The sequence below is a fragment of the Malania oleifera genome, chromosome 11 (genome assembly GCF_029873635.1).
Source record: "Malania oleifera isolate guangnan ecotype guangnan chromosome 11, ASM2987363v1, whole genome shotgun sequence".
Classification (NCBI taxonomy): Eukaryota; Viridiplantae; Streptophyta; class Magnoliopsida; order Santalales; family Ximeniaceae; genus Malania; species Malania oleifera.
Window position 1 is genome coordinate 77861147 of NC_080427.1, and position 17444 is coordinate 77878590.

Genomic DNA, 17444 nt, shown 5'->3' on the forward strand with positions numbered 1-17444 from the left:
GGTTTACTTCACGATTCTGGAAAAGTTTTCAGGAGGCTATGGATACGCAGTTAGCTTTTAGCACTGCTTTTCATCCCCAGACAGATGGTCAGAATGACAGGACGATTCAGACATTAGAGGATATGCTTTGTGCTTGTGTGCTTGATTTTGGAGGCAATTGGATTCAGTTTATGCCGTTAGTTGAATTTGCTTATAATAATAGCTACCAGGCTAGTGTCGGCATGGCTCCATACGAGGCACTGTATGGTAGAAAATGTCGTTCTCCTCTCTTTTGGGATGAAGTGGGTGAAAGGCGAGTTTTGGGGCCCGAGATAATACAATAGGTGTCCGACAAAGTCCGATTAATTAGAGAAAGAATCAGTACAGCATAGAGTCGGCAAAAAAGCTATGTAGACACTCACCGCCGAGAGTTGGAATTCGATGTGAGAGATTGATATTTTTGGAGATAGCTCCTCTGAAAGGAGTTATGAGGTATGGAAAGAAGGGCAAGTTGAGTCCTAGGTTTATTGGACCTTTTGAGATACTTGAGAGAATAGGGTTAGTTGCCTACAGGCTAGCTTTGCCGCCAGTTTTGGCTCGTATTCATGACGTGTTTCATGTTGTCATGTTGTGGAAATATGTCCCAGACCCATCCCACATCATTAGCTATGTAGGGATAGAGCTTAAGAATTCATTGGCAAATGAAGAAGTACCAGTACAGATTCTGGATAGAAAGATGCAAATTTTATGTACTAAAGAAATACAGTTAGTTGAAGTTTTGTGGAGGAATCACGCTATAGAGGAAGCTTCTTAGGAGCTCGAGGAGCAGATCAGACAGAAATACCTGCAGTTGTTCCAAGAGGTATAAAGGTACTCAAGTAAAGTATAATAGTTAGATAAGTTTTTCTTGCAGGTACATGTATTGATTTTAGATAGTAGATAGTTTTAGTTTATATATGTAATCTCCTAGGACGTAAATGTAACCACGCTATTCCTCCGCCACAAGTGAGGGCAGGTAATAAAATAAGTAGACCATTTTCCTTTACGGAATGATGGAGTGTATAGATGGAGATACAGATAGTAAATTTCGAGGACGAAATTTTATAAGGAGGGGAGAATGTAACGACCCGAGAAATACTGATATTTAAATAGTAAAGAGAGAGGAAAATGGAAATAGGAATAGAAGGAGGCAGTAGACTTCGTTGACGAACGCTCTGCATTTATCGACGACATTGCATTTTGGGGATAATAATAATTTTAAGAAATTGCCAGGACTCATTGACGAATACAGGGTTCGTCGATGAGTACATAAGTAAATTCCTCGACGAATACAGGATTTCATTGACGAGAAACTATTGAGCGAAGAATGGTCTGCTCTGAATTTCGTCGACGAATACAGGGTTTCGTCAACGAATTTAATGAAGGACTTGTCGACAATCGACGAGAAACTATCGAGCGAAGAATGGTCTGCTCTGAATTTCGTCGACGAATACAGGGTTTCGCCAACAAATTTAATGAAGGACTTGTCGACAAGGTGACGTGTCTCATCGACGAATCTGGCCCTATAAGTAGTGAAAAGTTGGATTTTTATCACATTTTCACGCTGCTCTCTCTCTCCCCCTCTCTCTCTCTCTCTCTCTCTCTCTCTCTCTCTCTCTCTCTCTCTCTCTCTCTCTCTCTTTTTTTTACATCACTCTCTCACTTCTCTCTTTGTTTTCGGGCCTATTTCTCGTCGGATTGAAGATCTGAGGCTATCACGATGCTTCAAGTAAAGTTTTTTGCAAGTTTGCCGGAGCTTATCGTTGGAAAAGTTGGGTTGGATTTCATCCCAATCTCAGGGTAAGGCATTTTATTCAGTATTTGCCTTTCCCTCAGTTATAAGAAATGTTGTAGGTAAGAAAATACTGATATTTTGTTCTGGGGGATTGTCTTTTCAGGATGTTGAGTTAGGAACCCTGCGGGTATAGAGCTAGAATTTGATTGGGACTTTTCAAAGTTAAGGTAAGAGAAATATGCTATGCTAGGGTTTTAAGAATATTAACAGAGTTTTAATAGATATATATATACCAATTAATATGCAGTTTCTATAGAATGAGTGTTTTAATGTTGTGTGGCCTGAGTAGATATTTATCTGATGTGGATTTATATATATTTTTATTCAGTTCATTATGTCATAGTTTCACATAAAGTTATGTTTTCCTGAATACCATAACACACAATTTATAAAGACATATTATACAGTTATAGCATCGAGATGCTACAGTTACTTAGATTTTACAGTATAGAATTATAGCGTATGGTTATTTTGGGAACATAATGAAAACAACAAAGGTATAAATATATATAGATGTACTTATATAGTATCAGATCCCTATGGAGTTATTACAGATAGATACAGTTTACAGAGCACGGTACCGTTGCTATATATAGATAGAGTGCAACCACATATCTCAGATAGTGTGTAGGTACCATCTGACCGTGCTCGTAGAGGATGCAGCTCCTCAGTACACTGGGTAGAGGGGGCCGGTTAGATGAGGTAGCAGCCAGTCTTGCGCTTAGGAGTGGATACGGTTTGGCCGAGTTGAGGTAGTGTAGAGTATGATGACTTACCTGGAGGGCCGACCAGGTTAAGTCCCGCCTATGGGCCGCACAACCCTGTCATGAGGGGTTAAATCATGACATACAGAGTCCCGGGGAAAGAACACAGTTATATATATATATATATATATACGTATAAAGTTTTATAGTTTTCATTGTATATAGTATGTTATAGCAGTATGAATGATAGAAAGCTCAGATGATACAGATGTTTTAAGGTAAGTTTTGCGTAGGGTTTGTATTTTTGTGTAATGGGCAGTGGGGAGAAAGATGTATTATAAAACTGTGGTTGGAAATACTAAATTTTATTATTGTATATTCATGTATGTATGGTTATGTGATTTATGTTTTTCCGCTGCATAGGGATGCCCATTACATGCAGGTGTTGGAATAATTTATTATAAAAAAAAATGGTGAAAATTTTGAGGATGTTACAATTTTGGTATCAAAGCCTAGGTTGCTAGGTTCTATAGACTTTAGAGTGCAGCAGAAAACAATACCAGAACATAGGAGAAAGATTTAAGGTTTTATTTTGTGATCTGGATACAGGATTTCGTGATTATTTTTGTATTTTTCTTGGGGTGGCAATTTCAGGAAAACCATAGTAAACTGTTGACGAGTCATGTGTTTGGGTTGCAGGAGTGGATTTTGGGGTTAGAATTAGGAGGGATAGTTAATAGAGGATTTGGAGTTTTAGTTAAATAAGTTGGGTCTGTAGGAAGATAGAATTTTGAAATGGTGTTCTATGTGTTTGCAGGATGGGCTTAGGAGGCAATAGCACTCACGCCAGTAGGGATGATGGAGCTGGTCCTTCTGGCGCAGCTGGTGGGGATTCAGATGCTGTGCTACGTAGTGTGGCTCAGCAGGTCATGGTTGAGATAGCACGGAGTTCTAGAGAGTTAGGGGGTCCATCCTCAGCTCGAGGATGTACCATAGATAAATTTATGAAGATGAACCTGCTAGCTTTCTCTGGAGTGACTGATCCTGCAGTTATGGAGAATTGGGTGCAGGAGGTAGAGAAGATTTGGATAGTACTTCACTGCACTGATGAATATATAGTTTTGTATGCTATGTAAAGGTTGGCGTGGGAGGCCGAGAGATGGTGGGTAGCCACCAGGTTGTTAGAGGAGTAGAGGGCTATAACAGAGCAGATGACCTGGGCCCGTTTTAGGGATATATTCTTTGGTAGATACTATCTTGTTTCGGTCAGAGAGGCCCGAATTTAGTAGCCTCACGAAGAGCTTTTACAATGGTACTCACCTAGAGATACCTTATAATGGCTTATAAAGAACCTTTCAATACAAGTAGTTGAATAGAGGTAGATACAAACTTAAATGCTCCTTTTGACCTGAATATCACAATGTATTCCTTACAATATTTCCTATTTTTCAATGGAGTGTAAACAAGATCAAGAGCAAGAGGGCAAGTGGTTGCACAATGAAACCCTAGAGTAAATGCACAATTAATGATTTCAACAACTAATTAGCTTAACTACCATGAAGTAAATGCAAAGAACCTATTTTAAACACTAAAGGGGCGAGTTGGGCACTGGAGAGCTATTGGGCATTTATTGATATCAGACAAGGTGAAAACTAGCCATTCTAGCACATTAAATGAGGTTTGCAGGCCGACGTTCGTCGACGAGGTCTCGCCTTCATCGACGAATTGTTTAGTAAATTCTTCGACGAAGCCTTGTGTTCGTCGACGAGTTGCTGGTTCTGAATTCAGACTGGTCTCGATTTCTTTTCGTCGACGAAAACCCTGTGTTCGTCGACAAAATTTGCACAGACCTCATCGCCGAATCCCCTGTATTCGTCGATGAGGGGTGCTCTGAACTTTTAGGTACTCTCGGTATATTCTCGTCGTCGAGTACCCTATGTTTATCGATTAGGGTCTGTGTTGTACTCGTCAACGAAGCCCTGTGTTCATGAATGAGGCCTCTTTCACTACTTTAAAAAATGCTTTAAGTTCAAAGTGAAAAGGTCCTTATCCTTTTTGAGAAGCGATCCTTGATCTACTTTAAGATGTCTTAGGTTTAATAAAACATGTTTGAGGGTTTTTAGACATCATATGCAGTTTTACTTGTCTTGTTGTATGTGTGTGGGACTGTGCTTGTGTTCTAGTGATGTGTATGTGATGTGCCCATTTCTTGTTTTTTCTATTGAGTCACTCCATATACAAAGGATTACAGAAACAATCTCTCAAACTCTGACATTTAACTTTAGAACATGTGCATGCTATGTAGAGTCCATGAGTGCTTTGGTTTGAGTGGCTGAGCTCTGGTCATGTCACATGTTGCTTTTGGCTTGTTTGAAACTTTCTTGCTTTGGAGTCGTTCTGTGCAACCAAACTGGACTAGAGAAAAAGGTTAGTAGCGTTAAAGAACTGCTAATGGGTTGTTGTCATCAAAATACAATTGGAATGAAAGACCCTTAACCACTTGGTCTAACATTCTCCCCCTTTTTGATGATGGCAATCTATTAGTGTTCTTTTTGAAAAATATGCTCCCCCTTACTAAATGTAAATGTTTAGAATTTAACAATTCCTCCCCTTAATGTATGCATTATTTGAATGGAGATTTTATTTAAATTTTTGGCAGCATGCCGTTTATAAGTAAGGCATTTTCCATGGTTTTTAATCTTGCATGAAACTTCAACAGTTCAGTATTCAAGCATATCATTACTTTGTATTCAACATTAGTTCTTCAAGCATATCATTACTTTGCATTCAACATTAGTTCATTCATGTTCCTCAACAATTACAATACATGCCAAGTACATTAATTGCAAGTACAAGGACTACTACATCCGAAAGGCTAACATGGCCTATCTCTGATAGTACTACAACATCCAAAAAGTATCCAAACCGATAACATCTAAAGGGAAAGGCCTATATCTATATCATCTATCTCTCCCCCTTTGCCATTATCAAAATTGGGGGAAAAGAGCTACGGAGGATCACTCATGCGGGCGACCAAGTCTGTCGAAAAGAGTGGCTAAGGACGCATCAAGAGAATCAAAGAGAGCACGATTGGTGTCTTCTTGACGGGCAAGTGTTGCATCGATAGAGTCAAAGAAAGCACGGTTACACATGTCTGACTATGTCATAGCATGCTGGATGCCATCCAGGCTCTCCAAGATATGGTCAGAGGAGGCATCCTCATCCTCTTCATTTTCCTCCATGGCGACCTCAACTTCATCAACCGGGGCCTGACCCTGCTCGTGGCTTTAACCCACGTGTTGGTAGTGTCATCCTTTCGAAATGCATGCGATGAAGGGTCGCCTCAGTGTATGTATCTTCGGGCGTAGGACGAATGCAGGGTATCCCAGCTTGGATAAGCTTGAAATGATTAAAGAAGGTCGTGAGGAGACGACCATAGGGAAGGCAACCCTGCTGCCGTTTGAGGCTCTCTTCCATATTATGAACGATTATAGAGGGCAAGTAGATACGATGCCTAACCCAAAGGTAGTACATACTGAAAATGTCGCCCAAAGTCACCCAATCTCGTCTGCCAGTCCAAAGGCAAAGATTATACGTAATCATATGGTGGAGGACCCTAAATTCAACCAAGAGGTCCTTGGATTTGGGGCGGACAATGGAAGGAATACGAGGGTTACCAATAATGAGCTTGAGCACCGTGTGCGAGTCGAACCACTCAAAGTGCATGGGCCAGGAGGCTTTGGGGAGGCTTCGGATCGGATAGAGGCTACAACCAAGCATAGCGGAGAATGCAACTTCGGAGAGCTGAATGAGGGTGCCGCGGATCGTGGAGTAGGCGGCAATGCCATGATGCGATGAGACAAAGTTGGCATAGAATTCGCGAACAAGGTCCTCATAGACAAGCTTTCCTAGGTCGAAGAGAGCATCCCACCTGACTGCCTTAATCTTAGAGAGCAAAGTGGGAAAATGGAGCTGGAGAAAGTCGTAGGGCACAATCTTCCCATGAACGATGTGTCGTTTTACAATATCATTTTGATAACGATAGGCAGCCTCTGCAGAGACGAAGAGAGGATCAGAGTTGGCGGGGGTCGGCTGAGGAGGAGCAGTGGTAGGATGATGAGATGAGCCCTCGCTGGCCTCAGTTTGAAGGGTTTGGTGCTTAGGTCGGGGAGCCATTGAAGGTTGGAGGCAAGCGTGTGAGTGGGAAGGAGGCTTGGAGATGGGAGTGGTGGTGGTTGCAGCCACAACCACCAGGGGAGTGGCAAGGAGATGGGAGCTTGGAGAGTGCTTGTGGTGGTGAAGGAGAGGAGGAGGCTTGGAAGGGGGAAGGTTTTTGGGTTGCATGGGACAATGTGGGTCGAGGGAAGGAGGTAAGAGAGCGGCAGAGGGTCGAGAGGAAGGAGAGGGATCGAGATGTGAGAGCTAGGGTTTGAAAATGAGTAAGATGTGCAAGCGAGAATATGAAGCATCCCGACAGATTTTGTTGACGAGGACCTTGTGTTCATCAAAAAAATTAAGGAAAGTTCAGTGATGAGACCCCTATATTCATCGACGAAAATGATATATTCCTCAATGACGAATACCCTGTGTTCGTCGACGAGGGTAGGAAGAAAAATTGAGTTTTACTTAGGTTAAGCTTTAGAATTAGGAGGAAACAATACGAAGATCCTAAGATAGATCTAAGGGAATACACATGCCTAGGGCATGCCAGATTTTATTGAATCTTTCTTCACTGAGAGGCTTAGTCAAGATGTCAGCTAGTTGATTTTCAGTAGGAACATAAACCAACTCAATATCTCCCTTTTGAACATGATCTCGAATAAAATGGTGCCTAATTTAGATGTGTTTAGTTCTAGAGTGTAGGCACAGATTTTTTGAGATGTTAATGGTACTTGTGTTGTCACAATGAATTGGAGTACCCTTAACTAAGATTCGGAAGTCCTCAAGCTATTGTTTCATGTATAAGGCTTGAGCACAGCAACTACCGGCAGCAATGTATTTAGCCTCGGTGATTAGGGGAGCTACGGAGGTTTGCTTTTTGCAAAACCAGGACACAAGTGAGTGTCCTAGGAAATGGCATGTTCCACTAGTGCTTTTTCTATCGGTTTTGCAACCTCTATAGTCGGCATCCGAGTAGCAGGTGAGATCAAAGGTAGCATTCTTAGGGTAAAAGAGTCCTAAGTCATGTGTTCCTGCTAAGTACCAAAAGATTCTTTTGACGACATGAAGATGAGATTCTTTGGGACATGATTGGAATCTAGCACATAAACAAACACTGAACATAATGTCGGGTCTGCTAGAAGTGAGATATAACAAACTACAAATCATTCCTCGGTAAAGCTTTTGGTCTACATTCTTCCCTTTTTCATCGGTGTCAAGTTTTGTTGTGATGCTCATAGTGGTTACTTTAGATTTTCCCATTTCAAGACCGAATTTCTTTAGCATGTCTCTAACGTATTTGGCTTGATTTATAAAGATTTCGTGTTTCATTTGTTTTATTTGTAACCCTAGGAAGAAGTTTAATTCACCCATCACACTCATTTCAAAATTTTTTTGCATGGTTTGGGCAAATTCTTGACACAAAGTCTCATTTGTAGCACCAAAGATGATGTCATCTACATAGATTTGTATAACTAGCATATTTTTTTCTTTATGTTTAGTCGCGACGTCCTGGACCCGGCCTAGAGAGAACCGCTTTTTGGCAAAAAATGGGTGTGACTGCGAACTGGGAAAAATAGATGTGTATTTTGAAAATGTGATTTTTTGTGGAAAACGATGTGTGATGGAGGCGCCACTAACCTTTTGAAGTAAGGTTAGAACACTTGATTGCTACCCCGTTAGGGGTAGAATCAGTCTGCGTCACCAGAGTCGGGCTTGGGAGTACGGTTACGCGAGGGGAAGGTATTAGCACCCCCTACATGCCCATTCCTACGAACGGTACCCAATTAATAAAAAATTATCCCCAAAATAAATCTAATAAGCCTATCAAAATTACCCCCCTTCAAAAATAAAAAAAGAACGAAAATTCTATATAGGTATTCCCTTAGAACCGGGGCAATCCAGTACTCCGAAGAGTCTATGCCCTTGGTTGCAATCATCGAGAAGGAAAATCAAAACTAGATACAAAATATGCTTCTGGGGTTTTTGAAATCTATTGGTTTTTCTAAGTAGGAAAATACTATTCCGAGAGGTTTTTCAAAATTTGTTTGGGATGAAAATGATTTTCTAGGCTTAAAAATATTTTTTGTGATTTTTCAAAATGTGAAAACATTTTTTGTGATTTTTTTGTGATTTTTCCCGAACTTCAAAATAACACAAATAAAATAAATGGAAATCAAAGTGTGAAAGTATTTTTGGGATTTTTGAGAATTTTATGATTTTTGTGGACTTTCTGGATATAATAGTAGTGTACAAGAGAAATGGAGAAAACTGGGGTGAACCGGTCCTGGGAATGATGGACTGGTCAAACGTTGACAGGTACGGGGGAAAAACCAGTTTAAGGTCTTGGTCGAGACCAATGATTTTTTGGGGTTTTCCAATGTTCTTCTGAATAAAAAAAAATTTTGAGGCAAAAATCATGAAAGTCAGAGTTTGAAAATATGACTTAAAAACATATTTTTGAAATTTTTGAATGTAAGGAAACAATTCTAACTTTGGAAAACACTTTGGAAACTTTCTTGGATTTTCTTCAAAAATTCAAATGTAAACAGGTTTCAAAGCTTTAAAATTTTTGAATTTTTTCTGAGAATTTTTCTAAATTTTTATGTGTCTCTTATGAATTTTTTTATGATTTTTATGGATTAAAAGGAAGTTATTTAATAAAAACGAAATAAAATGAAATAAAATAAACTGGCAGAAGCTGGTTCGGGAAGGGGGCAGGACCGGTCAAATGTTGACCGGTTCGGGAAGAACCGATTTAATGCCTAGTCAAGGCCGTGGTGCCACATGGTGGAATTTGAATGGCTGGCAGACCGTGAGCAAGATTGGGAACATGGCACCGTCTGGAATGTTGGTTGAAGGTAGAGATCAAATGGCCAAGAGGCGACCACACCATGCCTAGCTGCGCCCAAGAGAACGTGCGCTACGTGTTGAGATCCAAAAAGGTGTCACGGCAGGTCTTTGGCGGGCCGTGATCCTGGCCATCCTTTGGAGTGTGTATCGAATGGTTGACTTGGAAATACTGACAGACGTTAATGGCTGGTGCCACACATCATGTGAAGAAGCAGGCAGGGTTGATGTCTTTGATGCAACCAAATCAGAACCATTTGATGCCCCAGTGATCGAACGGATGGGAGACAACGCACCCCCGACATTAAAGGCGGAGGGGAAAATAGTGGTTACATGTCATGTGGCGGGTGAGGGAGACAAATGCATGTGGCTGATAACGCTTAATGCTTCTGACAGGAATAGTATAGGCCGTTCATATGCTACAGAGATCGAATGGTGGTGGTCGATTGTGTCAGAGTCATGGATGAGGGTGAATCACAACCGTTGAAGGACAACTCGATCGAAGGGTGATAGCTTACATGTGCACAGATTAAAGACATGGCTTGATCTTAGGCGTTCATGAGAAATGTGAATTGCATGGCTCCAAAATTGGCATGTGACTTATGTGATTCGACGGGAGTGAACGCACCACATGGTAAGATCCCATGACTCGGAAGCCTCAGATACTTAAACTCTAATTTTTGTGTTTTTTCATTTTTTCATTTATTTTCAAATGTTCTCCGGTCTTCTCTTTCTTCTACCTTCTGTTCCTTTGGAAAGCCTAACTACAGACATCATTCATCCATCCTCCAACTCACTTCCCTGATGCCCTGAAGTCTCCGACGCTCCGCGGCCTCCCCAACTCACCTCGCCACGATCAAAATTTCACATCTCCTTTTGTTCAAACTCAAATGCTTTCTGTTAGATGAAAATGCACCCCCTGCTAGGCCCTAACTTTCAACAAAATCCTCCCCAAGCTTTCGCAATCACGTGTGGATGACCACGGAGTTCTTTGGAGATGCCGACGGCGAACTGTGAGCCCCCCCGGGAAGCGTTCGGGTGTGAGCGATAGAGGCAGACTCTTAAGGGAGGGCTCATTCAAACTCTGAAGGACAAACCCCACGTAAAATATATTTTTCCTTTTCTTTTCCTCTCTTTTATTTTGTTGTTTTTTTTTTTTATGCTTAATGTGTTTTGAATGTCATGATCTAAGTGTTGATAAGTTCTGGCAATGATGGTTCTGGTTTGGGGTTTATGGAAGGCTTAGATCAGGTAATGACCTGAAGAATAATGGTATTTAAATAATAAAGAGGGAGGAAAATGAAAATAGAAACAGAAGGAGGCAGCGGTCGTCGCACTTTGGATGTAATAACCCGTAAGAGTTACTCAGGGCCTCGTCGACAAACACAGGGAGTTCGTCGAAGAGCTCATAAGGAGGCCTCGTCGACGAAGCCACGCCTCGTCAATGAGAAGATACTGAGAGGGGTTTTTAGGTAGTTTGAAATTCGTCGATGAGAAAGTAGGGTTCGTCGATGAAATTCCTTAAGGACTCGTCGACGAGATGACGTGTCTCGTCGATGAATTTGGCTCTATAAATGCCAAAACCCAGATTTTTCAGTGAAGCTTGGTGCAAAAATCTCTCTTTCTTTCTCTAAACATCTCCCTCCCCTTCTCTCTTCGATCCCAGCTCCATTTCTCGCCGGATCGACAATCTGAGACCACCACGATGCTCTTGGGAAAGTTCTTTACAAGTCTATCGGAGCGGATCGTTGGTGGGAGTGGATTGAATTTCATCCCAATTTCAGGGTAAGACATTTTAGTCAGAATATGCCTTTCTTGTAGCTATATGAAATGTTGTATGTAAGAAAATACTGATGTTTTGTTCTGGGTGATGTTGCTTTCAGGGTGTTGAGTGGAAAACCCTGCGGGTGTAGGGTCAGAGTTTAGTAACGAATTTTCGGAAACTAAGTAAGGGAAATATGCTATGATAGGAGATTTTACTTATATTATTAGAGATTTTATATGCATGTATACCAGTGATTATGCAGTTTTATAGAATAAGAATATTAAAGAATGTGTGGCCTGAGTAGATATTATTTGATATAGAATTTTATGCAGTTTTCCTCAAAGTATCATGTTATATAGTATATATGAGCATATGTACATCTACAGTTTTATTCATATTAGTATATATATATATATTCAAATATTTACACAGACAGATATATATACATGTACATAGATGTTTATTTAGATCAGTATATATGGTATTTATAGAATGTCATGTTTTCCTAATGCTATATATAGATAGTTTATACAAAAAATTTATACAGACATAATATATAGTTATAACATTAAGATGCTACAGACATGTTGTTCAGATATTACAATATTTATAGTACAAAATCATAATGTTATGGTTATTTTGGAAACATGATTAAAACAGCAAAGATAATTATAGTATATATATTTATATAGTATTAGATCCCTAAAGAGATATTACATACAGATTCAATCTACAGAGCACGATATCGTTGCTATATACATAATAAAGTGCAACCATATATCTGAGATAGTGTGTGGGTACTGTCAAACCATGCTTGGAGAGGATGGCGCTCCCCAGTTGGGTTAAGGGGGCTAGTTTGAGAAGGTAGCAGTTCCAGTTCCGTGCTTAGGAATGGATGTTGTTTGGCCGGACTGAGGTAGTGTAGAGTACGGTGACTTATCAAATAGGCCAACCAGAGTTAAGTCTCGCCTTCTGGCCTCACAACCCTGTCATGAGGGGTCAAATCATAACATACAAATTTCCAGGGAAAAGCACAATTATATATATATATATATATATATATATATATACATACAATTTTACAACATTTAATGTATATAGTATGATATTAGCAGTATGAAAGATAGAAAGTTTAGATAGTACATTTATATTTTTAAGCTACGATTAATGTAAAATTTATTTATATTGATTTTCCAGCTTTACAGTTTCAAATGCTATTATTATTGATATGCAACTTGGTTGCCACACACTAGTAATAACATATTTCCACTTACTGAGCGTCGACTCATCCCAATATTTTAACATTTTTCAAGTGAGCCAGTTAGGCGAGCAGATCAGGCTTACGGATAGAGAGTCCCTTAGTTGCTATGTATTTAGGGTAAGTTGATACAGGGGGGGGGGGGGTTTGAGTTTTGGAGAGGTGATACTTGTATGTGTAAATATAATATGGAAAATTACTGGATTTTGGTATTGTAATTATATTTGTGGTTATGTGATTTATGTTTTCTGCTGCATAAGTGTGCTCACTATCTACATAAATATTTCAGTGCCTATCTGAGGTTTGAGAGTCTATAGCAAGGATATTTAAGAAATAATATATATATATATATATATATATGAAAAAAAAATGATATAATTTTGAGGTCGTTACACTCAGTTTTCAAGTCAAGGGTCAGGAGTTCAGGTTTAGGGTTGAAGATGGGTTGTGGTTCTAGAGTGGGTATGAAGAAGAGTCAGCTCATCTTTGACTCGGAGAGTTGGGGTGAGTCACATCAGGATTGATTCGCAAGAGTCAACCCAATGGGTTGAGTAGACTTGGGTGAGCCCAAGTGGGCTCGAACACGTGTTGGCGGTTGGCTCTGAGATTTGGGCTCGAGTGAAGGCTTGGTCTGAATAGGTTAGGGGATTTTTAGGGGCCTGGGGGCTATTTTGAAAATGGGCTGAGGTATTTTATTTGGCTAAATGGGCCTGGGGTTATTTTAAAAATGGGATAGGGTATTTTGTTTGGTCAAATGGGCTTGGGGTTTATTCAAAACACAGGAAGGCTTGGGGAGTTAGACTTTTGAACTGAGCTGTGGTTGGTTTAAAAAAATGGAAAATGGGCCTCGGTTTGAAATTTTTAAAAGAGCTGGGGTAGTTAGAAAAATGGTTTTGAAAAGGGGTTCTTAGGCCTGAGAGTCGGGTTCACCCAAACCACTTTCGGGTTTGGGTTAAACGAGTTCAATTCGGATCATGAGATTCAAATCCTGATTCAATTTGGGTGTGGGTGTTTTCTCGAGACTGATTTGAATCTGAATCATAATTTGGGTATGGGAGAACCTACACATGGTATATCTTGGAAATCTTAGGACTTGAAATGAAAAAGGAAGTTACCTAAACTCGAGCTCCTCCAGTATTCTCCTTCTCTTTTCTGTGTTTAGCCAGGTGTTGATTGGGGGAACCTAATCCTTGGTTCTGAATTCTAGACTAAGATGACGAGGACACCTTGAGGTATCTTCTGTACTCAGGTCGGGATGGTATGCTCTGAGGGCAACCCTGGTTACTCTGCAGGATGTAGAGCTTTCTGAATCTTGACGACACTCCCCTCTGACTTCTCTATACTACCCAAATCCCCCCCGTAATTCTACAGAGTGACTCTACTCACTTTCTCTTACTCTCCACTCCCGCAGGGTGTTTCTATGCTCTCCTCTCTTATTTTTCCCTATTTCCCCAGCATTTCTCTATACTCCCTCCTTCCTATTCCAATTTTTGCAAAGTGTTCTTACCCTCTCTGGCCCTCTCTTCTACTACAGTGATGGGACTCCCTATTTATAGGGAGTTCAGGAGTGCATTTTGGCGCCAATTCCCTGAGCAATTCCCCACTAATGGTCTATCAGGGAATAATTCCTTGTGATTTCATCTGATTTCCTTTATTATTATTTTTTCTTTTTTTGCTAACTAACCGTGTCAATTTTCCACTCTATGCGCAGGTGAAAATCGAAGTGGCCACTGGGGAATGGAAGGCTTTTTGAATGCCTCCAAGTGGTATTTGATTGATGAGTGGGGTATCTCTGATTTAATCTTATTTTTGCATTTCCTTTCTCTGTTGCTAACCACTTTTGTCAGGGAATAATTTCCCTGCACGTGTGACTGATTTGGTTTTTGATCCCCAGCTAACCAACTCTCCCTTTCATGTGCGCAGGTGATATTGAGGGTCCATATGGTGGACGAGGATTGGAGGGCTTTTGGGAGGCTTCCAGATGGTAGATGAGGAATGGAGGGCTTTTTGGGATGGTTCCAAGTGGCAGCATAAGGATGCTGGGTAAGGCATCGTTCTTTATTTTCTCTTTATGCTCCCTTTTTTGCAGCTAGCCGATTTCAATAAGTTTTACTTCTCTGTGTGTAGTTTGGTTGCGGTGATCTAGATGTCAGCATAGGAGAGGTGGGCTTTTTGGATGTCTCAGCTTGCCAGGCCCTGATTGGAGCATGGAAGGATTCAACACTAGTTTCCTTTTTTTTTTTTTTTTTGCATTTTGATTTTTGTAATCTTTATTATGTATTTATTATTCTTTGTGCATGCTCCATGCAATTTCAGTTTTGAGACATTCATTTCTATATCAAATCTACAATTCCATTTGGAAAATTTTAACTGAAGGAATTTGAGGACTCTCCATTGACCAATTTTGACCGAGCTTGACCAATGTTGGTCAGATTGGTTGACCGATATTGACCAAAATGGTTGATTGTTCTTGACTGGACTTGAACAAAATGGTTGACTAATTTTGAGTGAATTTCAACCAATTTTGATCTACTCAAACAGGATATGTGCTTATCCATAAAATGAAACCACCCCTTTTTAAATGAATTGAGGTTTTAAAAAACTTAAACCCTAATTTGGAAGATTCCGAACTCATGGAGATTCAAAAGTACCCAGTTAACTAAGTTAGCTTTTAGAAGATTAAAATCAGACTTTAAAGGATGATATTGGATTTTGGGTTTAACAGACTCGAGTTATTAAAAAGTATTGAACTCCTGGGTTTAGCAATTGAGATCCTAGACCTATTAAAAAAAAAAACATGAATTTTGAAATGAAACAACCCTTTTCAATCATGGAATTCCAAGTTAGATTTTGGGACTTTGAATTCAAAATTTAAAAACTCAGAACAAGACCTAGGCTCATTGTAAAAGAGACAATCTAAAACTTTAAAGATTAACAATCGGCTTACGAGCCTTAAAGTGTGGACTGGACCTTTGCAAGACTTAACTTCACACCCTTTCTCTTTCTTTTTTCTCTTTTTTAAATAAGCGGGGGTTAGTATCTGGGGGACTTGAGCGAAAGGTCAGGGCCTTAGTTTCGAAACTCGGGGTCATTCAGGGCTTAGAGTCAACTCCAGTTTTGTTGGGTGTCCTTGGGGTAGCCTGGTTAAAATTATGATGTCGACAACTGTCCCTCTTTGTAGACTTTGTTACTTCAATGTAACAGTAGGATCTCTCTTACGTTATTTGAAGTAAACAAGTCTACAAAGATAAAAGACACTTATTTTAACCAGGCCACCACTTTAGCCACCCCCCTTTTTTTTTGCCACTAGGGTGAGATGACAAGTCTCAGAATATTCAATCCGTACTTGTGCATCAAGGAGGGTGATGTGCCTCGGGATATTCAATTCTGGCTTTGCATCAAAAGAGGGTAATGGGCCTTTGGAATATTCAATCCAAGTTACCGCGCCTCAGGAAGGGGTGACATACCTCGGAATATTCAATCTGAACTGGTGCGTCACAAGAGGGTAACGAGCCTCGAAATATTCAATCCAGGTTTTCGCGCCTCAGGGGAGGATGACGTGCCTTGGAATATTCAATCCGAGCTTGTGCATCACAAGAGGGTAATGGGCCTCACAATATTCTATCCTGTTTACCGCGCCTCAGGAAGGGGTGAGGCATAATCCGGGCTAGTGCATCACAAAAGGGTAATAGGTCTCAAAATATTCAATTCGAGTTTCCGAGCCTTAGGGGAGGATGACGTGCCTTGAAATATTCAATTTGGGTTTTCATGCCTTATGAGGGTAACGGGCCTCAGAATATTCAATCCGCGTTTCCGTGCCTCACGAGGGTAACGGGCCTCAGAATATTCAATCCGGGTTTTCATGCCTTACGAGGGTAATAGGCCTCAGAGTATTCAATCCGGGTTGCTACGCCTCACAAGAGGGTAACGGGCCTCGAAATATTCAATTCGGGTTTTTGCGCCTTACGAGGGTAATGGGCCTTAGAATATTCAATATGGGTTTTTGTGCCTCACAAGAGGGTACAGGCCTCGGAATATTCAATCTGGGTTTCCGCACCTCATAAAGGTAACTTGGGCCATGCCATGAATGATAGATGATCATTCAAGCGTAGGCTACCCCTAGGTTTTTTTTATTTTTGTAAAAATGTTTTTTTAGGTTTGAAACACAGTCATCCCTTTAGGGACGATCAATCGAGATCAAAACCCGAGATCCTTTGGAAAATGTCCTCAAATGTAGGGCTCTAAGTTACTCCACTGGGGATGATCAATCGGGAATGAAATCCCAAGATCTCTTGGAAAATGTTCTCAAGCGTAGGGCTCAGAGTTATTTCACTGGGGATGATCAATTAGGAGCTAAATCCCGAGATCCCTTAGCTATTTTAGGTTTCCTGATTTGAGGTTCGAACATTAATGCCTTAATTGGTTCCTGGGGGTCAGCTGCCCCAATCTCAAAGTATGTCGACCTGTGTCCGAGATCGGTGGTCCCAGTTTCAAGCATTGTCAAGACAAGAATGAATCAACCAGGGACACCAAAAAATTATTTGAAAGCCTTAATCCACAAAATAAATATGGATGAAATGCTTTTGTGGCTATATGTATGCATGTTACTAAATTGAATGGGGGGCATATTGTTATATACACATTATGCCTATTACATGACATGTCTGTACGCCGCTATCTATAATGTGAATGCCTTTCCTTAAATGCATGAAATGCATGAGGATGTGTGAAATGCATGAGGATGCATGACTTTTCTTCTCCCAATGCGACTGTGGTCCACAACTCAATCCTGGATTTTGGCCACACTTTACGGTTCTAGTCTGATACGAAGGTACCTGACTTCACTCTAACAGAACCCAGAGACTGCCCCAGTTTCATTCATCGACCACTAATTTT

At 40.5% G+C, this 17444-nt stretch overlaps 1 long non-coding RNA gene across 1 annotated transcript; it reads left to right on the plus strand.

Moving 5' to 3' along the window:
- Positions 1-10139: 10139 nt before the first annotated feature.
- On the plus strand, positions 10140-14923 carry LOC131168082 (uncharacterized). The gene is made up of 4 exons (XR_009140219.1): positions 10140-10627; positions 14260-14334; positions 14472-14591; positions 14676-14923. It is a non-coding gene; the product is annotated as an uncharacterized LOC131168082 (long non-coding RNA).
- Positions 14924-17444: the final 2521 nt, after the last annotated feature.